We start from the raw sequence: 23494 nt of genomic DNA, 5'->3' as shown, positions 1-23494 counted from the left end.
ATGCTCATCATCACTGGCCATTAGAGAAATGCAAATCAAAACTACATTGAATAGTTTTGCCAAAACTACATTGAGTAGTCACGCCAATTAGAATGGCGATCATTAAAAAATCTGGAGACAACAAATGCTGGAGAGGATGTGGAGAAATAGGAACACTTTTACACTGTTGGTGGGAGTGTAAATTAGTTCAACCATTGTGGAAGACAGTGTGGCGATTCCTCAAGGACCTAGATATAGAAATTCCATTTGACCCAACAATCCCATTACTCGGTATATATTCAAAGGATCGTAAATCATTCTACTATAAGGACACATGCACAGGAATGTTCATTGCAGCCCTGTTTTATAACAAAGACCTGGAACCAACCCAAATGCCCATTGATGATAGACTGGACAGGGAAAATGTGGCACATATACACCATGGAATATTATGCAGCCATCAAAAATGATGAGTTCGTGTCCTTTCTAGGGACATGGATGAACCTGGAGAACATCATTCTCAGCAAACTGACACAAGAACAGAAAATGAAATACCGCATGTTCTCACTCAGAGGTGGGTGTTGAACAATGAGAACACATGGACACAGTGGGGTCTGTTGGGGGGAATAGGGGAGGGACACCGGGGGGGGCAGTTGGGGAGAGATAGCATGGGGAGAAATGCCAGATATAGGTGAAGGGGAGGAAGACAGCAAATCACACTGCCACGTGTGTACCTATGCAACTATCTTGCATGTTCTTCACATGTAACCCAAAACCTAAGATGCAATAACAAAAAATAAAAGGGAAGCAGAGTGAAAGAAAACCCTGTTTTCTGGAGAGGAATTCAAGCTAGCTGCAGAAAATTGCAAGTAACAAGGAACCAAATGATGATAGCTAAGAATGGATAAACACCTTGAAGGCATTTCAGATACCTTGTGGCAGCCTCTCCCTTCACAGGCACAAAGGGCTATGAGGGAAGAATGGTTTCCTGGGCCAGGCTCAGGATCCTGCTGCCTTGCGCAGCCTCAGGAAACCTCTCTCCAAATCCCAGCTGCCCCAGCTGCAGTTTCAGCTCAAAAGGCCACATGTACAGCTCAGGTTGCTGCTCCAAAGGGTGCAAGTTGTAAGCCTTGGTGGCTCCCATGTGGTGTTAAATTAAGCCTGTCGATGCACAGGGGGCAAGAATTGAAGTTTGGGAGACCCCACCTAGTTTTCAGCGTATATGTTGGGAAGCCTGGTTGTCTATGAAGAACCTCTACTAGGGCAGAGTGGAGGGGAAATTTGGGGTTGGAGCTCCTACACAGATTCCCCTCTGGGGTACTAGTGGAACTGTGAGAAGAGGGCCACTGCCCCCCAGACCCCAGGATGGCAGATCTGCCAATGACAGCTTGCACAGTGCATCTGGAAAAGCCAAGGCACTTGATGCCAGCTCATGAAAGCAGCCACAGTGGCTGTACCCTGCAAAGTTCCAGGGGCTGCCCAAGGCCTTAAGAGCCCACGCCTTGCACCAGTGTTCCCTGGATGTGAGACATGGAGTCAAAGGAGACTATTTTGGAGCTTTAAGATTTAATGACTACCCTGCTGAGTTTCAGACTTGCACGGGCCCTGTAGCCTCTTTCCTTTGGCCAATTTCTCACTTTTCAAATGGGAGTATTTACCCAATTCCTGTACCCCCACTGTGTGTTGAAAGTAACTACTTTTAATTTTACAGGTTCACAGGTGGGAGGGACTTGCCTTGTTTCATGTAAGACTTTGGACTTTGGAATTAATGCTGGAATGAGTTAACACTTTGAGAGACTGTTGGGAAGGCATGACTGTATTTTGCAGTATCAGAAAGACATAAGATTTGGAGAGGCCAGGGGTGGAATAATAGGGTTTGAATCTGCATCCCCCACCAAAATCTCATGTTCAATTATAATCCTAAATGTTGGAGGTGGGGCCTGGTAGAAGATGATTGTATCATGGGGTGGCTTCTCATGGTTTAACACCATCCCCCTGGGTGCTGTTCTCATGACAGTGAGTTATTGTGAAATCTGATTGTTTAAAAGTGTGTGGCACTTTCTCCCACCTTCCTGCTGCTCCAGCCATCTAAGACATGCCCACCTCCCCTTCACCTTCTGCCATAATTGTAAGTGTAAGTGTTCTGAAGGTCTCTTCAGTCATGCTTTCTGTACAGCCTGCAGAACTGTGAGCCAATTAAACTTCTTTTCTCTATGTATTACCCAGTCTCAGGTATTTCTTTATAGTAGTGCAAGAATAGACTAATACAGGGTTCAGTTCAGAAAGAGGATATAACAAATATAAATATATATATACACACAACACTGGAGCACCCAGATATATAAAGCAAATATGATTAGAGCTAAAGAGAGAGAGCGACCCCAATACAATAATAGCTGGAGACTTCGGCACCACATTTTCAGCATTGGACATATCTTCCAGACAGAAAATCAAAAAAGAAACATCAGACTTAATCTACACTATAGATCAAACAGACCTGATACATACTTACAGAATATTTTATTCAATGTGTATCATTCTCAAGGATAGATCGTATGTTAGGTCGCAAGTCTTAAAACGTTAAAAAGTTGAAAAATATCAAGCATCATATACAGCTAGAAGTTAATACCAAGAAGAATTTCAGAAACTATACAAATACATGAAAATTAAACAATATGCTCCTGAATGACTACTGAGTCAATGAAGAAATTAAGAAGGAAATTGATCAATTTCTTGAAATGAATGAGGAAACACAACATACCAAAGCCTCTGGGATATAGCAAAGCAATACTAAGAGGCAAATTTATAGTGATAAGTGCCTACATCAAAAAAGAGAAAAAACTTCAAATAAGCAATCTAACAATAAACCTTAAAGAACTAGAAAAGCAAGAGCAAACCAAACCTAAAGTTAGAAGAAAAGAAATAATAAAAATCAGAGCATAAATAAATAAAATTGAAATTTAAAAATGCAAGAGATGAATGAAATAAAAGTTGTTGTTTTCTTCAAAAGTTAAACAAGATTGACAAGCCTTTAGCAAGACTAAATAAAATCAGAAATGAAAAAGACATTACAACTGACACTGCAGAAATTCAAAGGATTATTAGTAGCTACTATGAGCAACTATATGCCAATAAATTGGAAAATCTAGAAGAAATTGGCATTTCCTAGACACATACATCCTACTGAGATTGAATCAGGAAGAAATCCAAAACCTGAATAGACTAATAACCAGTAACAAGTTGAAGCCATAATAAAATGTCTCCCACTAAAGAAAAGCCAAGGACTCAATGGCTTCACTGTTGAATTCTACCAAATATTTAAACAATAAGTAATTCCAATCTCACTCAAACTATTAAAAAGTAGAGGAGGAGAGAATATTTCCAAAGTCATTTTTGGAGACCAGTATCACCCTTATACCAAAACCAAACAAAGACGCATCAACAAAAGAAAACTACAGGCCAGTTTCTCTGTTGAATATTGGTGCCAGAATCCTCAACAAAATATTAGCAAACCAAATTCAACAATACATTAAAAACATCATTCAGCCAGCTGAAGTGGCTCACATCTGTAATCCCAGCACTTTGGGAGGCCAAGGTCGGTTGAACACGAGGTCAGGAGTTGAGATCAGTCTGACCAACATGGTGAAAAAATTAGCTGGGTGTGGTGGCATGCAGCTGTAATCCCAACTACTCGGGAGGCTGAGGCAGGAGAATCATTTGCACCCAGGAGGCAGAGGTTGCAGTGAGCCAAGAATGTGCCACTGCACTCCAGCCTGGGTGACAGAGCAAGACTCCATCTCAAAAATACAAATAAATAAATAAACAAACACAAAAAGATCATTCATCAGGTCTGGGTGCACTGGCTCATGCCTGTAATCCCAGCACTTTGGGAGGCTGAGGCAGGCAGATCACCTGAAGTCAGGAGTTCGAGACCAGACTGACTAACATGGTGAAACCTCGTCTCTACTAAAAATACAAAATTAGCTGCATGTGTTGGCACATGCCTTTAATCCCAGCTACTCAAGAGGCTGAGGCAGGAGAATCGCTTCAACTCAGGAGGTAGAGGTTGCAGTGAGCTGAGATGGTGCCACTACACTCCAGCCTGGGTGACAGAGTGAGATTCCATCTAAAAAATAATAATAATTCTTTATGAGAAATGGGATTTATCCCTGGGATGCAACTCAATCCATGTAATACATCATATCAACAGAAAGAATGAAAGAAAACCAGAAAGAATGATTAAAACCATACGATTAAAAAGAAAAGGAACAACAACAAAAAAAAACCCGTATGATTATTTCTATTGATACTGAAAAGGTATTTCATAAAATCTAACATCCCTTCGTGATGAAAACTCTAAAAAAAACTGTGTAGAAAAGAAACAGATATGACAGACCCACAGCTAGTATCATACCAAATGGGGGAAAAGTGAAAGCCTTTCCTATAAGATCTGGAACACAATGAGGATGTCTACTGTCAGCACTGTTGAATAACAAAGTACTGGATGTTCTAGCTATAGCAATCAGACAAGATAAGATATAAAGGCCATCCAAATTGGAAAGGAAGAAGTTAAATTAGCCTAGTTTGCAGATGAGATGATCTTATATTTGTAAAAAACCTAAAGGCTCCACAGGAAAACTATTAGAATCAACAAATTCAGTTAAGTTGCAGTATACAAAGTCAACATACCCAAATCAGCAGCATTTCTATATGCCAGCAGTGAACAATGTGAAAAAACTTAAATTTAAAATAGTAATTTCATGTAAAATAGCCACATATAAAATTAAATATGGAATTAACCAAAAATGTGGAAAATCTCCATGAGGAAAACTATAAAACACAAATGAAAGAAATGGAAGAGGACACAAAAAAATGGAAAAATATTTTCTCTTTATGGATTGGAACAATCAATATTGTTAAACTGTCCATACTACCCAAGGCAATCTAGAGATTCAGTGCAATCCCTATCAAAACACCAATAATATTCTTCAGAATATAGGAAAAAAAATCTCAAAATGTATACGAAAATTCAGAATGCCCAGAATAGCTAAAACTATCCTAAGCAAAAAGATTAAAACCTGAGGAATCACATTACCTGACTTCAAATTATACTACAGAGCTACAGTACCAAAACAGCATGTACTGACATAAAAACAAATACATAGACCAATGGAATAGAATAGAGAACCCAGTAACAAATCCACACACCCACAGGGAACTCATTTTTGACAAAGGTGCCAAGAACTTATACTGAGGAAAAGACACTCTCTTCAATGAAATGGTGCTGGAAAAACTGGATATCCATATGCAGAAGAATGAAACTAGACCCCTTCCTCTCACTTTATAAAAAATCAAGTAAAAATATAATACTTAAATATTAAGACCTCAAACCATGAAACTACTATAAGAAAACATTGGGGAAAATCTCCAGGACACTAGTCTGGCCAAAAATTTCTTTAGCACAGGCAACCAAAATAAAATGGAACAAATAGTATCACAACAAATTAAAAAGCTTCTGCAAAGCAAAGGATACAATGAATAAAGAGACAACCCACAGAATGGGAGAAAATATTTGCAAACTACTCATCTGACAAAGAATTAATAACCAGAATATATAAGGAGCTCAAATAACTCTATAGTTAAAAAAAATCTAATAATCTGAGTAAAAAATGGGCAAAAGATTTAAATAGACATTTCTCAAAAGAAGACATACAAAGCCAGGCACTGTGGCTCATCATTGTAATCCCAGCACTTTGGGAGACCAAGGTAGGTGGGATTGAGCCCAGAAGTTCAAGACCAGACCGAGCCATATGGTCAAATCCCATTTCTGAAAACAAACAAACAAACAAACAAAAAATTCGGGAGTGATGGTGCACACCTGAAATCCCAGCTACTTAGGAGGCTGAGATGGGAGGATGGGAGGATCACCTGAGCCTGGGGAGGTTGAGGCTGCAGTAAATCATAATTTCACCAATGCACTCCAGCCTGGTGACAGAGTGAGAGATCGTGTCTCAGCCACAACAGAAAAGGACATAAAAATGGCAAACAGGCATATGAAAAACTGTGGATGATCATTGATCATCAGAGAAATGCAAATCAAAACTACAATGAGATATGATCTCACTCCAGTTAAAATGGCTTATATCCAAAAGACAGGCAATAATAAATGCTGGTGAGGATGTGGAGAAAAGGGAACCCTTGTACACTGTTGATGGGAATGTAAATTAGTACAACCACTATGGATAACAGTTTAGAGGTTCCCCAAAAAACTAAAAATTGAGTTGCCATATGATGCAGCAATCCACTGCTGGGTATATACCTGCCAAAAGAGAAAATGAGAGCTGGGCATGGTGGCTCACACCTATAGTCCTAGCACTATGGGAGGCCAAGGAGGACAGATCACTTGAGCCCAGAAGTTCAAGACCAGCCTGAGCAACATGGCAAAACCTGATTTCTACAAACCACACAAAAAAAATTAGCCAGGCGTAGTGGTGCACACCTTTAGTCTTAGCTACTGGGGAGGCTGAGGTAGTAGGATCACTTGAACCTAGGAGGCGGAGGTTGCAGTGAACCAAGATTATAGCATTGCACTCCAGTCTGCTGTGTGACCAAGTATGACCCTGTCTCAAAAAAAAAAAAAAAAAGGCTGGGTGCAGTAGCTCAGACTTATAATACCAGCACTTTGGAAGGCTGAGGCGGGTGGATCACAAGGTCAGGAGTTCAAGACCAGCCTGACCAACATGGTGAAACCTCGTCTCTACTAAAAATACAAAAAAAATTAGCCAAGCGTGGTGGCATGCACCTATAATCCTAGCTACTCAGGAGGCTGAGGTGGGAGAATCGCTTGAACCCAGAAGGCAGAGTTTGCAGTGAGCTGAGATTGTGCCACTGCACTCCAGCCTGGGTGACAGAAGGAGACTCTTTCAAAAAAAAAAAAAGAAAAAAAGAAAAGAAAAAGAAAAGAAAAAAAAGGAAATCAGTATATGGAAGAGATATCTGGATGCCTATGTTTGTTACAGCACTGTTTACAATAGCTAAGATCTGGAAGCAACCTAAATGTCCAACAGCAGATAAATGGCTAAGGAAAATTTGATATGTATATGCAATGAAGTACGATTGTACTATTCAGCCATAAAAAGGAATGAGAACCAGTCATTTGCAACAACATGGATGGAAATGGAGATCATTATGTTAAGTGAAAGAAGCCAGGCACAGAAAGGCAAACATGGCATGTTCTCGCTTATTTGTGGAACCTAAATTCAAAACAATTGAACTCATTGACATAAAGAGTAGTAGAATGGTTACTAGAGGCTGGGAATGGTAGTAGGGGGCTGAAGGGAAGGTAGGGATGGTAATGGGTAAAAAAAGAATTAAAAGAATAAGACCTACTATATGATAGAACAAAAGGGTAACTACAGTCAGTAATAATTTTACATTTTAAAATAGTGTAATTACAGGCATCCACCACCACACCTGGCTAATTTTTGTACTTTTAGTAGAGACAGGGTCTCTCCATGTTGGCTAGGCTGGTCTCAGACTCCTGACCTAAAGTGATCCGCCTGCCTCGGTCTCCCAAAGTGATGGGATTACAGGCATGAGCCACTGCGCCTGACCAAAAACTGTGTTTCAAAAAAATTGTGAACAGTGGGCCAGGTGCGGTGGCTCATGCCTGTAGTTCCAGCACTTTGGGAGACCGAGGCAGGTGAATCACGAGGTCAGGAGATCAAGACCATTCTGGCCAACATAGTGAAACCCTGTCTCTACTAAAAATACAAAAATTAGCTGGGTGTGGTGGCACACACCTGTAATCCTAGCTACTCAGGAGAGTGAGGCAGGAGAATCCCTTGAACCTGAGAGTCGGAGGTTGCAGGGAGCTGAGATCTCACCACTGCATTCCAACCTGGGCAACAGAGCAAGACTCCATCTCAAAAAAAAAAAATTGTGAACAATGATTTTACTGCAAAATGTTGGGAATTCTGTATAAAGTAGTTGTATGGTATGCTGTGAAAATAGGGAATTTTTATTGGGTATTTGATTTTACAACACTTTTCTGATTATGAAAGTATTAAATACTCATTTGGAGGTACTTGGAGAGAAAAGAAAGCCTAAAGCAATATTTTTCAAGCATTGTTATGTGTAATAATATATTGCTTGTGCTGGCTTCAGCAGCACATATACTAAAATTGAAATGATACAGAGAAGATTAGGATGGCCCCTGTGCAAGGATGACACACAAATTCATGAGGCGTTCCATATTTTTACACTTTACAAAAGAAGACATATATGAGGCCAACAAACATGAAAAAATGCTCATCCTCACTGGTCATTAGAGAAATGCAAATCAAAACTACATTGAGATACCATCTCACACCAGTTAGAATGGCAATCATTAAAAAATCTGGAAACAACAGATGCTGGAGAGGATGTGGGGAAATAGGAACACTTTTACACTGTTGGTGGGAGTGTAAATTAGTTCAACCATTGTGGAAGACAGTATGGCGATTCCTCAAGGACCTAGAAATAGAAATTCCATTTGACCCAGCAATCCCATTACTGGGTATATATCCAAAGGATTATAAATCGTTCTATTATAACGACACATGCAAACAAATGTTCATTGTGGCACTGTTTACAATCGCAAAGACTTGGAACCAACCCAAATGCCCACTGATGATAGATTGGACAGGGAAAATGTGGCACATATACATCATGGAATACTATGCAGCCATAAAAAGCAATGAGTTTGTGTCTTTTGTAGGGACATGGATGAACCTGGAAACCATCATTCTCAGCAAACTGACACAAGAACAGAAAATCAAACAAAACATGTTCTCACCGCATGGACACAGGGAGGGGAGCATCACACACTGGGGTCTGTTGGGGGGGGATATAGGGGAGGGAAAGTGGAGGGTGGGGAGTTGGGGAGGGATAACATGGGGAGAAATGCCAGATAGAGGTGATGGGGAGGAAGGTAGCAAACCACACCACTGCCATGTGTGTACCTATGCAACAATCTTGCATGTTCTTCACATGTACCCCAAAACCTAAAATGCAATAAATCAATCAATAAATAAATATTTGTAAAAAAGAATATTGTGCTTGAAGTGGAGAGTCTCAGGCTGTACCCCAAGAATGTGAGTGTTGCCCAGAAATCTGGAAGGTAAGAGAAAAGTGTAGCCACTAATAGTAGCCTAAATCAGTTGAGTGACTGATCTACGTTTTGCATGTCTAATAGACATCTCAAAATTAGCATATCTAAAATCAGATCCAACTCTTCTCCCCTGGTCGGTCCTGTCCCTACCTTCTGACAAGTCTTTCCCATCTCAGCATCCTTCCAGTTGCTCAAGCCAAAAACCTGGGCATCATCCTTGTCTCTATTGTTCCTATCACACCATACCTTATAGTGTTGATTCTGTCTTCAAATGCATTCCGAATTTGACTATTTCCCACATCTGCCATTATCACTTGCTTAGTTTATTTCGATGGTTCAATGGCCTTCTGACAGGTGTTGCTTCTTCTATTCTTGCTTCCTTGGTTGCATTTTCAACAGAAAAGCCAGAGAAATTAAAAGATGATTTAAAGCCTATAGTCAGAGCCGATCAGTCCTTTGACCTTTCAGTGCCATCCATCTCACTCAAAGTAGAATCAAAGTCCTTAGAATGGTCCACATGGTCCTATTCAGCTTGGACCCATTCACTTCTGTGACCTAATGACCTCATGTCTTGCACTTCACCTCTCTTCACTCTGGTCCAGACACCCTGGCATCCCTACTGCTCCCTATACTTACTAAGCATTCTTCTGTCTCAAGGCCTTTGTGCAGGCTCTTCCCATTGCCTAGAACACCTTTCTCTCAGATATTCTCAAAGCTGGCTCTCTTATCTCTTGTAGGTGTTTGTTGAAATGTCACTTTCTCTGTGAGGACTTCCCTAACCTCCCTACTTAAAATGATAACATTTTCTCCCCACTCCCTATTCCCCTTCTTGGTTTGTATAATTCATAATACCTATCAGCATCTAATATTATACACTTTTAATTATTTTGCTCATCATTTGCCTTCCTCCAAAAGAATATAAGATCCACTGGTATTTTTGTCTGTTTTGGCACTGCTTTATTCCCAGTATCCAGAAGGGCACTACACATAAAGTAGATGCTCAATGAGTATTGGCGAAGGAATGGATGGTTACATAACATATGACAGTGCTGGCAGTGCAAAACAGTGGGGAAAATGAGAGGCTGTTCATTAGATGTCACTGAGATAATTAGTTAACCATCTGGAAAAAGGGGGAAACAAATTTATATTTTGCCCTAAACACAAAAATTAATTCCAGATCTATAAAGATTTACATATGAAAGGCAAATATCTTAGTTGTTCAGGCTTCTATAACAAAAATACCATAGACTGGGTGGCTTAAACAACAACCATTTATTTCTCATAGTTCTTAGAGGCTGGGAAGTCTGAGCTCAGGTTGCCAGCACTGTCAGGTGCAGATAAAGATTGTCTTCTGGGTTGTAGACTGCTAACTTCTCATTGTGTCCTTACATGGTGGAAGAAACAAGGGAGCGTTTTGGGGTCTCTTTCATAAGGGCACAAATCCCATTCATTAGTGCTCTGATCTCATGACCTAATCATCTCTCAAAGGCCCCACCTCCAAGTACCATCACATTGAGGATTAGGTTTTAACATACGAATTTTGGGAGGGACACAGGCATTCAGTCTATAGCAGTTAAACTGAAAAATATTTAGTCAATAATATAGATTATCTTTGTAATCTCAAGATGAGGTAGGACTTATTAAACTAGATTCAGAGTCCAAAACATAAAGATTGATACATTTAGCTACTTTAGAATGAAAAAAAAAAGCTCCTCTCTTTTCAAAAGATGACAGAGAGAGAAAAGACAAGCCAGAAACTCCAAGAAGTTATTTGTGACACATAAAACCAACAAGGAATTAGTGTCCAGAATATACAAACAACAAATACTTCCCATCAATCTGAAACCAGCCCATTTGTCCCATAGGACTGATTATGTTATTTTTTTTAAAAGAAACATAGAAATTTACCCTACAAATCTTAAAACTTGAGAAATTTACACTTGTTTTATCTGAGTTCCTTTCTCAGGAAATCAAAACACATCAAGGCTCCCTGTTAGTATCAGGAAACTGAAACTTACCAGATCACTGCATCTGGTAAGTCACCAGACCCCCACCCTTTATGATTGCCTAACTGACCACTTGCTGCCTGTTGTTCAACTCCTCTTCCTTACCCCTCCCTAATTCCTGTTTCCCCATACATAGTTACATTCCTTCCCTGTTATAAAAACTCTTAATTTTAAGTCAGTTAAGAAGAGGAGACAGAGTTGAGGCTGATCTCCTGAATAAAGCCTTCTTCCCTGGCAATACTTGTTGCCTCAGTGATTGGCTTCTTGTGCAGTGAGAAACCTAGACCAAACCCTTGGCATTTTGGTAACAAATACAAAATAAACTAAAAATAGCCAATAGAAAAAAGTATATATTTCAAAAAAGACATTATATAGAAAGAGAAATCAACTAACAAAAAAAAAAAAAAAAAGAAAAATGAAAGAAAAGAAAGAAGAAAAAAAGAAAAAAGAAAGAAAAATGCTTGGCTTCATTAAGAATTAGGAAAATGCACATTAAAACAAAATACATGGCTGGGTGTGGTGGCTCACACGTGTAATCACAGTGATTTGGGAGGCCTAGGCTGGTGGATCATGAGGTGAGGAGTTTGAGACCAGCCTGGCCAACATGGTGAAACCCCGTCTCTACTAAACATACAAAAATTTAGCTGGGTGTGATGGCAGGCACCCTGTAATCCCAGCTACTCAGGAGGCTGAGACAGGAGAATCCTTGAACCTTGGAGGCAGAGGTTGCAGTGAGCCAAGACCATACTACAACACTCCAGCCTGGGCAACACAGCAAGACTGTCTCAAAAAAAAAACAAAAATCAAATGTGATAACATTTCACACACATCAAAATGGCAAAATGGCAAAAGTCTGACAATTCCAAGTAAAGTTGCAGATGAGGTTTAATAGGAATTTCATCTGCCACTAAAGGGAATGTAAATTATATAACCCCTAGGAAATAATCTCCCCTCACAAAGTAACACTATATATACTGCAACCACATTCCAAGACTCAGAAATGTCACTACTAGGCCTGGCACAATGGCTCATGCCTGTGATTCCCACACTTTGGGAGGCTGAGGTGGGCAGATCACAAGGTCAGGAGTTCAAGACCAGCCTGGTTAATATGGTGAAGTCCCATCTCTACTAAAAATACAAAAATTAGCTAGATATGGTGATGTGCACCTGTAGTCCCAGCTACTGGGGAGGCTAAGGCAGGAGAAACACTTGAACCAGGAGGCAGGGTCTGCAGTGAGCCGAGATCACACCACTGCTCTCCAGCCTGGGTGACTAAGAGTCCATCTTGAAAAAAGAAAAAAGAAAAAGTCCTGAAGGTATGTGCCAGGGTACATGTATGAGAATATTCATAGCATCATTGACCATGACAGCAAAACAGATGAAGACAAACTATGTTCCAAGAATAGTAAAATGGAAAAGAAAAAAACATGAGACATTCAAATTTGGAGTACTATGCAGCAGTGAAAATGAATGAACCAAAGCTATATGCATCAAGATGGTGAATCTCAAAAATAAAGACAAGTCACAGAAGAACATGTACATTTCATGTATACACAGTTCAAAAATAGGCAAAACTAGACAATATCCTGTTTAGGGAGACATACATGTATCAAGGAAGTATAAGGAAAAGCCAGGATGGCCAGCCTGGTGGCTGATATCTTTAATCCTAGCACTATGGGGGGTTAAGACAGTAGGATTGCTGGAGGTCAGGAGTTTGAGACAAGCCTGGGCAACATAGCAAGACAACATCTCTACAAAATTAAGAAGAAGAAGGAGAAAAGCTCACTGGGTGTGATGGCATGAGCCTGTAGTCCCAGCTACTCTGGAGGCTAAGGTGGAAAATCCCTTGGGCTTGGAAGTTCACATTGCTGCAGTGAGCTATAATTGTGACACTGCACTCTAGCCTGGATGACAAAGTGAGACCGAGCCAAATCTCTTAAAAATAGGCTGGGTGCAGGGGCTCACACCTGTAATTTCAGCAATTTGGGAGGCCAAGGCAGGCAGATCACCTGAGGTCGGGAGTTCGAGACCAGCCTGACCAACATGGAGAAACCCCACGTCTACTAAAAATACAAAATTAGCTGGGTGTGGTGGCGCATGCCTGTAATCTCAGCTTCTCGGGATCTAAGGCAGGAGAATCGCTTGAACCCAGGAGGCAGAGGTTGCAGTGAGCCAAGATGGCGCTATTGTACTACAGCTGGGGTGACAGAGCAAGACTTCATCTCAAAAAAATTAAACAGATAAATAAAAATAAAAGCTAGAGAATGATTATCACACAAAAAAATGCAGCTCTAGCAAAGAGAGAGGGAGAGTGATCTATTGGTTAGGGACACACAATAAAAGATATTGGAAATGTTTGATTGGAATGAGAGATGACTGCATAACATCCTTTATTATCTGATCAATATTTTAAAATGTGTATATGCATTATATGTACACTTTTGAACATATATTTCACAGTTTTTAAGTAAAGAGAAAAAAGGAAACAGAGAGCAGGAACAGATAATATTTTCAAATGTTGCTATAAATGTGGAGCAGAAAAATAGGAGAATACCTGGAGCAAACACCTTTTAAAAACTTATGGTATCAAGGAATTTGTTTTGTTTTTTAATGCGATGTATTATAACATGTTTGTATGCTCATGAGAATAATTCAGTAAAACAGTAAAAAAAAGTTACTGAAGCAGGAGAGGAGATATTTATAGATGGTTACTTCGTTTTTGAGAAAACAAGAGAGGATGGGATCTAGCCTGGTCAGGGAGAGGAGAGACACCAAAGTGGTTCTGCAATGGCAGAGTGCTGGAAACCCGCTCTCTAGGGTGCAGGCGAAAGCTGTTCATACCAGAAACATTCCAGTATAAAACCCTTTCTGGAGGGGTGCCTAAGGAAGCTGCTGGCTGCTGGGTGTTGTTGCAATCACTGGACGTTCAGTAAGTTTTGGGTGCTGCAGGAGCAGGCTCTGGAAAGGCGCGGGAACGTGGCAAACTGCACACCAGAACCAGGAAGCAAAATAGTTTTCCCTGCAATGACTCTCCAGTGCCCTCTACTGACAAAGCTTCAGGGCCAGCTGGCAAAGAAAACATATTTAAAAGATTTAGGATCATTTTTGGAGCTGAGAGGCAGTAAATCCGTAACTGGCAAACTGGGGAATTGAGGGATCAGGCTGACAAGACCTGAATCTTCCATCAAGTCTACCATCACTAAAAGTGGGATGAGATCATATACCTCTAAATGTGGTACAATAGGTACACATTTGAAGTATTCTCCTTAAAACATTGAACCCAGCTGGGTGTGGTGGCTCACGTCTGTAATCCCAGCACTTTGGGAGGTCGGGGTTGGGGGGATCACCTGAGGTCAGGAGTTCGAGACCAGCCTGGTTCAACATCATGAAATCCTGTCTATACTGAAAATACAAAAATTGGTGGGCGCTCATAATCTTAGCTACTCAAGAGGCTGAGGTGGGAGAATTACTTGAACCTGGGAGGTGAAGGTTGCAGTGAGCCAAGATCAAGCTGTTGCACTCCAGCCTGGGTGACAGAGAGAGATTCCGTCTAAAAAAAAATAAAAAATAAAAAAACTGAACCCAAATCTGATAACGCCTCTTGAGTTAAGTAAATAAAAATAAAAGCTAAGGAATGATTATCACAAAAATGCAGATTGACCGTTACCTCTACAGCAGAAAGAGATAATAGTAGTATCTGGGGTAGGGACACACAGTGAAAGATATTGGAAACGTTTGATTGTTTAGAATGAGAGATGACTATGTAGCATCCTTTATTATCTTATGAATCTTATCTAAGATACACAAGAAATAGAAGAACAAGTTAACTGATACCATGAGGAAGCAATCAATCAAATCCAGTAAGTGGAACATTCTACAGAATAAATGAACTGGCTTCTCCAGCAAATTAATGAAAAGAAAATAAGGGAGGGGTAGATTGTTATAATAAGATTAAGAGACATAATAATAAAATGCAATGTATTGCCAAAGTATAATTTTTAAGAGTCAATGGCAGTATCCTATACAAAGAAAAAATGACCATGTATCAAAGATATACTAACATGAGACTAGTAAAAAAGAACTAGTTCAAAGAGAATTTGGAAGATTGAATATACATACACTGGACATACATCTTCTATACCTCCACTGAACAAAATTCATTGACATTGCTATTGACTAAGAATCATTTGCATTGATATCACTTTTTTTTACAAGTTAATGTCTACCCCTAAATAATACTCTAAATACCCTAAAATACTAAATCAAAGTGAAACTACCCTAGAGAATTAGATAATTTTTATGTAGGCCTGTTAGAAAATGCTGTAGTGAGGCCAGGTGCAGTGGCTCATGCCTGTAATCCCAGCACTTAGGGAGGCCAAGGAGGGTGCATCACGAAGTCAAGAGATCGAGACCATCCTGGCCAACATGGTGAAACCCCATCTCTACTAAAAATACAAAAATTAGCTGGGTATGGTGGCGCATGCCTGTAGTCCTAGCTACTCAGGAGGCTGAGGCAGGAGGATTGCTTGAACCCGAGAGGCAGAGGTTGCTGTGAGTCAAGATCATGCCACTGCACTCCAGCTTGGGCAAGATAGTGAGACTCTGTCTCAAAAACAAAGCAAAGCAAAACAAAAAAACCATATGGGGCTGGGAACGGTGGCTCATGCCTATAATGGCAGTACTTTGGGAGGCCAAGGCGGGTGGATCACTTGAGGCCAGGAGTTCAAGACCAGCCTGGCCAACATGGTGAAACCCTGTCTCTACTAAAATTATAAAAATTAGTCGGGCCTGGTGGTGGATGCCTATAGTCCCAGCTACTCAGGAGGCTGAGATGAGAGAATTGCTTGAACCTAGGAGGCAGAGGTTGCAGTGAGTGGAGTTTATGCCAGTGCACTCCAGCCTAGATGACAAAGCAAGACTCTATCTCAAAAAAAAAAAAAAAAAAAAAAAAAGCATACGGAGGGATTTACAGGTAAAGTGAAATATGTCTGGGATTTGCTTTATAAATACTCCAGTTTTTTTTTCTTTTAAAGGCAATAACAAACAACAAAGTGAAACATGGCAAAATATTAATAGTTGTTGAAGCTAAGTGGCTCACATTTTCTCTACTTCTGTGTAGGTTTAAATTTTCCAAAATAATTTTTTAAAATTTAATGAGAGTATTCCATTTCACATTCTAGGGTAACTGTACCATCGCCACATAAAGCTTAAAATTCTCAGAAATGTTAAAATGAAAAGTTGAATTTGGCCAGGTATGGTTTCTCACGCCTGTAATCCCAGCACTTTGGGAGACAAGTCAGAAGGATTGAGCCCAGGAGTTTGAGACCAGCCTGGGCAACATGGCCAGACCTTGTCTCTATAAAAAATACAAGAATTAGCCAGGTGTGGTGGCATACACCTGTTCTAGCTACTCAGGATGCTGAAGTGGGGGAACTGCTTTGAGCGCAGGAGGTTGAGGCTGCAGTGAACCATCTGGCCATAGAGTGAGACCCTGTTTCCAAAAAAAGACATATTTTAAAGTTGAATTTGTCATGATATATTACCCAATATATTTTCACTAACTTTTGAGCTAATAGACATTTAAAAGTCATCAAATTTGGAATACAAGTTATTATAAATGACATCCCAAGTCATGAGAGATTGGTTCAGCCTACGCTTTTTGTTCAAAACCCAGTAGTTAATGCTGTTAGCATTCAAAATCCCTTTTTTTCCTTTAAAAAGGGACAGTTAAACTTGTTATTTTTTACCCTGCAGCTGGTTGTTAGCACAAAAGCAGGCAGATTTTAGTAGCACAAAAGTTATTTATTAGCTTATGCCTCTACTAGAAAATGGAAATGTTGGCTTAAAATTGTTTCATTGTTTGAATAGAAAAATTAAAAAAAATTGTTTCATTGATATAACTTTTATCTTTTCCTTTACAGATATTCATTTATTCATTCCGGCACTAATACCAAAGTATCCTTCACACAAAAGATTCAAACAGACTCTTTGCCTCTTTACCAATGGCAGCTTCATGTTTTCAGGTTTTTTGTTTGTTTGATTTTTGTTTGGAGGCCTCTTTCCAAGCACTCTAGTATTCTTTTTTTTTTTTTGAGACGGAGTTTCACTCTTGTTACCCAGGCTGGAGTGCAATGGTGCAATCTCGGCTCACTGCAACCTCCGCCTCTTGGGTTCAGGCAATTCTCCTGCCTCAGCCTCCTGAGTAGCTGGGATTACAGGCACGTGCCACCATGCCCAGCTAATTTTTTGTATTTTAAGTAGAGACGGGGTTTCACCATGTTGACCAGGATGGTCTCGATCTCTTGAACTTGTGATCCACCCTCCTCGGCCTCCCAAAGTGCTGGGATTATAGGTGTGAGCCACCGCGCCCGGCCACACTCTAGTATTCTTAAAACCCTGAGATTCTGGGCCTGGCTTGGTGGCTCATAACTGTAATCTCAGCACTTTGGGAAGCTGAGGCAGGCAGATCATGAGGTTAGGAAATTGAGACCATCCTGGCCAACATGGTGAAATCCTGCCTCTACTAAAAAAAATAAATAAAACAAAACCCAAAACCAAACCAAACAAAAAAACCCTGAGATTCTGAATGCTATATTTTAGTTCAATATGTTTATACTAAATGTAGGGGAAAAAACTAATATATTTGCCTTACCCATCACAAGGTTTATGCTGAGACTCCAATAACAAAAAAATATTAACAAGAGAAAAGCATGCACATTTATTTTTATCCAAGTTTTACGTGACATGGGAACTCAGAAATGAAAACCCAAAGAAATGGAGACATTTGTGTATTTGTATGGACAGTTAGGCAGAAGTATGATTGCATGGACAAAAGTGTATGATGTAACTGTGTTAAACCAAGGAGAAGTTTGCAAGGTCTATCTAGTTATTTTTTTCTTGGCATACCTGTGTGACAGTCCTTCCCTCAGGGCATAGGGCAGAACATCTGTCATATGAGGTTCTTCATATGAAGGAGAGAGGAGGGAGCAGGTCAGAGAGTGACCTTCTTAGATTTTGTGGCCTGCTTCAGGGAAGCAGGGGCGAGGGAAGTTCTAGTTTCTGTGGCCTGCTTCAGGAGAGAAAGGAGCAAGAGAAGGTCAGAGAAACCTTCCTGTTTCTGCTGTTTTCTCAATTTCCAAGGTGCCATATTTTGGGGTAGCATTTCCTGTACCCTGTCATATACAAACTCATTTTTAGAGAGCAGCCTTTTGTTCCTTCTTAGGTTAAACCAGAGCTGCTCAAGGAATATGCCTACTAAACTTTCTTGTTCCATTTGTTTATTTCAAATGCAAATAATTATACCATACTCTTTGGCCTAGCCAACACTGATTCCACTTCAAAGCTTTACATTTAAGCCTCATAAAAACCATATGAAGCAGATCTAGTTACTTCCATGTTACAGAAGAAGAACCTGTGGCACACAGGTTGAGCAACTGCCCTAATGCCTCACAGAATGTGGCAGATTGGAGAATTAAACCCCATGTAGTTTAGCTCACTCTTACCCAGCCCCATATGCTGCCCTGGCCTCCATCTGGTATGATCACAGAACTGGAGAGCTGAAGGAAGAAATTTTAACTGTGCTTCAGAACCTTAAATGGAGAGAGAAGCTGTAGACAGCAGGTAGCACAAAGCTACAAAGCTGTCTCCTTCATCACAAAGCAGAACCTGTTTTCCCAGTGTCCATTTCTCTTACCCTTACTTGGACTTGAGAATCTGCACCAATCAATGTAGTGTGGTGGGAGAGGGGAGTGTATGACTGATACTGCAGCCAAGCAGGGCCAGGCAGCTTTAGAAATGCCCACACTGAGCTCACTCAGTTAACATACATCTGTTGACATGGAAGCCATGTGCATGGAAGACAGGGGATGTCTCAACTCTCTTGGGGCTTACACTGAGGGGGAGGAAGATGGAAAATAAACACATTGACAAAGAAATGAACAAGATACTTTCAATGGTGACAAATGCATGAAGAAAGGAAAACGGAATAATGCATGATGGGGAACTGGTTTCAACTGGGTAAGAAAGACCTTTCTGAGATGCCAGTTAAAGAGACATCATTGACAAGAAGGGGGAAGCCATGCAAGGGACTGGGGCAGAGAGTTTCAAGATGTTATAGTGAACCTCAAGTTTCTCTTCAAAGAATCAGTATGTCATATGTTCAGCTGCCTTATTCTTTAATTCTCTATTTTAAAGTTTAACTTCCTTATAATTCTGGTAAACAACCTTCTCCACTGGTTCTAATCAGTAGTTCACATCTGTTCCCCCAGCCCAGCTCCATCCTGACTCATCCTGGTCGCCTGCTCCAGTCACCTGCTCTGATACCTTCTTTGACCTAGGTCACCCCTGGCTACCTGCTCTGACCCGCCCATAACTGTCCTTCCCACCAAAACACCCACTATGCCACTCCTGCTCTCTTTAAAATAGCCAATTGGGATTAGTCTAGCTTGTTCAGTCTAACCCTAGCCAATAGGGGAAAGACACAGCAGTAGGGACAACTCCCATCAGGCATAAGTACCCCTTCTCCCTACAAGCCTGCAGCCATTGTTCCATCTCTATGCCACACCCTTCTATAGAAGTAAACTGTCTTGCTGAGAGGATTTATCTTCAAGTGCTATTTCTTTGGCGGCATTGAAATTTTACTTATAACAAAGACCACAGAGGTTAAAGCACAGGGGTTGAGGGAAAAGTGGCATGAGGGAGATCAGAGAGCTAAGAAGGGCTGTTATGTCAGGAGCCCCAGGCCCGGCCCAAAATGGCCTGTGAATGGGTTAACGAGCACTTTTTTGTTTGTTTTTTGAGACAGAGTTTCGCTCTTGTGGACCAGGCTAGAGTGCAATGGTACGATCTTGGCTCACCGCAACCTCCGCCTCCTGGGTTCAAGCGATTCAAAGGAGCATCTTAAACACACTTTGTTCCCACAATACCAAGTAAAAAAGCAGGTACCAAGAGGGTCTAAGCAGGATGTGCTGAGACCACCTCCAGAGCACAGGCCCGCCAGAGTTGTGCTAAGCAGCTGAGGTCTACATCCCTCCCAGCTTGGAGGAGCAGCGTGAGTTATACCGCTGGACAAGGGGAAAAAAGACAAAATGCGGGGAGGGGCAGGGTAGAAAGGAAGGATGCGGGATGTTAAATGTGGGCGTGGCTTCTTAATATCCCACCCACTCCACCACACTCTGCGTAAATGCAGTGCGAATTTCCCCACTCCCAGTGGAGGCAGGGTGAAGATGTGGCAGGTTTTAGGGTCAAGGACCCTGAGCTTCTCCATTCATGAATACCCAAACAATGTGGCCCAACCTCTCACCACTGACTAGGTGGGTGACCGGTGTCGCAGCTACATCTCCACCCTTAGGAGCAGGGCACTGGCTGACCCGGAGGACCTGCGCCGCCTCTTCCAGCCTGCTCCCAGCCCAGTGCACGGGTCGATCGCCGCGGCCGCCCAGTTGGCTCGGAAAGACGGAGATCTTCACGCGGCGGTGCCTGGGACACGGCAACGGCAGCACAGGGCATGGCCTCGCGACTGGACTGGACGCGGCGGCTGCAGGCAGAGCAAGAAGCGAGCGCAGGCTGGGCACCCGCGTACGCTCTAGCGGCATCAGCTTCCAGGGCTGTAAGGGCACGCCCAAGCCTTCTGGAAACCTCCCCACCGAGGACCCTCGGAACCCGGGTCTCGGCCCGCTTTGCATCCTCTGGTTTCTAGATACAGCGCCGAGGGGCGGAAACAACCTCCCTGAACTGGGCCCAGACCCTTCAGCTTCTGGAACCTCAGTTTTACCTTCCGGCGAATGGCGACAATGGCTGTCTGGTTGAACGTTATTTTACCTAGGAAGTAATAATTTTCGTAAATAGGTCTCTGCTATTTGCTTGCTGAAATCCTGCTTTGTTCTGGAAGCAAAATTAGGTCATCTTAGGGGAAGGGACTCAGTATTTACTGTTGAGCCCCTGGTGAGAGTCACCTTCGCCTCAAAGCGCCCTCGGACCCTGATCAAGCGGAAGGCCAGAGTTGGGCAGTGAGGGGTCTCGAGAGGTGGAAAGGGGCACCGTCAGAGTCCTACGTAGGGGCCTCATAAGCCTTAGGATTTGCTCCCTTAAACCGTGTAACAGGCCACCTGGATTACGCGCCAAACTCAGCCTGCGGCTCTTGGCGCAGCCTCGGTCCCGCCTGATTTCAGTTTTCATTTCTCTGCCGGTGGTGCGGGGCACTAACGGCAGAGAAAGGAGAACTGAAATCAGGCGGCTGGGGATTTGCCCGGTGATCAGTGACGTAAAAGAGACTAAGGTTCCTATTGGGAGGCGGAGTTCAGCAGGAGCCAATCCAGGGGCTGGTCTGGGAGAAATCTCGGCGAAGGGCCCCGAATAGCCGGGAGATTACGGGGCCGGGACTAGCTGTCGCGCTGGTTGCTAGTGGAGAAGCGGGACCCGGAACAGACCGGCGCGAGAGAGGAGGGGCCCCGGCAGGCGTTCGCTGCCGGAGCTCGGGACCGGTGAGTAGGGGGTGTCGGATGAGAGATAAGCGAAGCAACAGTGTCGCACGCGCCCCGGGTTTGGGGCGACCCAACGCGGCCGCCGGGCCCGGGTTCAGAACGGGGCCAGGCCCCCGGGCGGGCTCAGGAGGGGGTCAAGTTCGCTGCGTCCTCCCCGCCAGCCTCATCCCTCCTGCTTGCTTGTCCTTCCATTCTCCTCTTCCTCTTGGGTCCTCCTTGCTTTCTGGTGTCCTCCTCAGACTCCGATCCATTATAGTCTGCGGAACCAGAAGTAAGCGGGGCCTGGTTGACCGTCCGTTTGCTTGGAGCCTGGTAGATAGGCGGCTAATCCAGTTCCCTGACCAAAGTGTCATGCTTGCTTTCTTTTTCTTTTCCTTTCTTTCTTTCTTTTTTTTTTTTTTGGTCGGAGTAAACCGGTTTAGCCACAAATACTTGGAGCTGTGCTTTCACTCCCTCCAGCTCATCAACATTTTTCTTGCTGATTTTCTCCCTATTTGGCCTTAGAAAAAAAGTGTAAATTAACTTTGTGGAGTAAATGGGAGGGAAACACTTCCAAATCTCCAGTAGGATTTCAAATTTTGACCCCACGATTTATGTGTGCTTCAAAAGAGGGAGAATGACATTCATTTATGCATGCCTTAACCTCCTGTATAACTGAAATCATAATACTTAACATGTTTTTCCCCAAGTTCAAAAAATCACCTTAAAAAATAGGCTTTTTTATGTTTCAAAAATTGCACTTTTATTTTTTAAGTAGACTTTATTTCTTACAACACTTTTAGATTTACAGAAAAATTGAGAAGATAGTACAGAGTTCCTACATGCTCCAAACCGGGTCCCCTGTTATTTACATCTTACCTCTCTCCGTGTGGTACATTTGTTGCAATTAATGAACCAATATCAATACATTATTATTGACCAAAGTCCGTACTGTGTTCAGATTTCCTTAGTTTTTAACTCAGTACTTTTTCTGTTTTGTGATTCCATGCAGGTTACCACATTACATTTAGTTGTCATGTCTCCTTATGCTCCTCTTGGTTGTGGCAGTTTCTCAGACCTGTTTAGATGACCTTGACAGTAATGAAGAATATTGGTTGTATATAATGTAGGATGCCACTCTATTGGAATTTGATGTTTTTCTCCTTAGATTAGGCTTATGAATAACTGGGAGGAAGAACATAGAGGTAGATTACCATTTTCATCCCATTGTGTCAAGGGCATGTACTATCAACCTGATTTATGACTTAATATTGATCTTGGCTGAGAGTGTTTTTCAGGTTTCTTCACTGTAAAGTTACTCTTTTTTCCACTGTTTGCATGTACTGTCCTCTTGAAGGAAGTCACCAAGTGCAGCCCATACCTTAAGGGCAAGTATCTACACATATATGTATTTGAGATGGAGTCTCGCACTGTCGCCTGGGCTAGAGTGCAGCAGCGCGATCTCAGCTCATTGCAAACTGCCTCCCGGGTTCAAGTAATTCTCCTGCCTTAGCCTCCCGCGTAGCTGTGATTACAGATGCCTGCCACCACGCCTGGCTAATTTTTTGTATTTTTAGTAGAGATGGAGTTTCACTATGTTGGCCAGGCATGTCTCAAACGCCTGACCTCATGATCCACCTGCCTCAGCCTCCCAAAGCATTGGGATTACAGGCGTCAGCCACCATACCCAGCCCCTACAGATATTATTTGCAGTTATTCTGCATGGAAGATTTGCTTCTCTCTTCTTCTGCATTTATTAATTTATTAAATCATTAATTTAATTAATTCATTAATGTATCCATTTTATTAAATTAAATCATTAATTTAATAAAACTCAGGGACATTTATTTTATGCTTTGGTTTATAATTCAGTACCACTTTATTTTGTTGCTCAGATT

At 41.9% G+C, this 23494-nt stretch overlaps 1 protein-coding gene, 1 long non-coding RNA gene and 1 other non-coding gene across 8 annotated transcripts in view; 2 read left to right on the top strand and 1 right to left on the bottom strand.

The window, feature by feature from the left end:
• Positions 1 to 21340, bottom strand: part of LOC128931928 (uncharacterized) — an 82770-nt gene extending 61430 nt beyond the window's left edge. The window contains exons 1-2 of one of the 4 annotated variants that reach the window (XR_013533868.1): positions 20909 to 21340; positions 20438 to 20671 (exon numbers count right to left, since the gene is read on the bottom strand). This is a non-coding gene — a long non-coding RNA (uncharacterized LOC128931928). Of the gene's footprint in view, positions 1 to 9376; positions 9510 to 20437; positions 20672 to 20908 lie in introns of those variants that run through there. The other 3 variants (XR_013533871.1, XR_013533870.1, XR_013533869.1) reach the window with 3 other exon arrangements.
• TRIM26 (tripartite motif containing 26) overlaps positions 1 to 23494 on the top strand; it is a 113912-nt gene that overhangs the window by 63042 nt on the left and 27376 nt on the right. For 2 of the 3 annotated variants that reach the window (XM_054254819.2, XM_002746293.7), the window contains exon 1: positions 21496 to 21617. The exons of the other annotated variant lie outside the window; for it this stretch is intronic. The gene's annotated coding sequence lies outside the window, so the exon portion shown is untranslated. Of the gene's footprint in view, positions 1 to 21495; positions 21618 to 23494 lie in introns of those variants that run through there. 3 annotated transcript variants of the gene reach the window in all.
• Positions 8133 to 8239, top strand: LOC118153237 (U6 spliceosomal RNA). The gene has a single exon (XR_004742494.1). It is a non-coding gene; the product is annotated as a U6 spliceosomal RNA (small nuclear RNA).

Source organism: Callithrix jacchus, chromosome 4 (genome assembly GCF_049354715.1).
Source record: "Callithrix jacchus isolate 240 chromosome 4, calJac240_pri, whole genome shotgun sequence".
Classification (NCBI taxonomy): Eukaryota; Metazoa; Chordata; class Mammalia; order Primates; family Cebidae; genus Callithrix; species Callithrix jacchus.
Note: the sequence above shows the minus strand (reverse complement) of the source record. Positions and strands in the feature narration are given on the sequence as shown.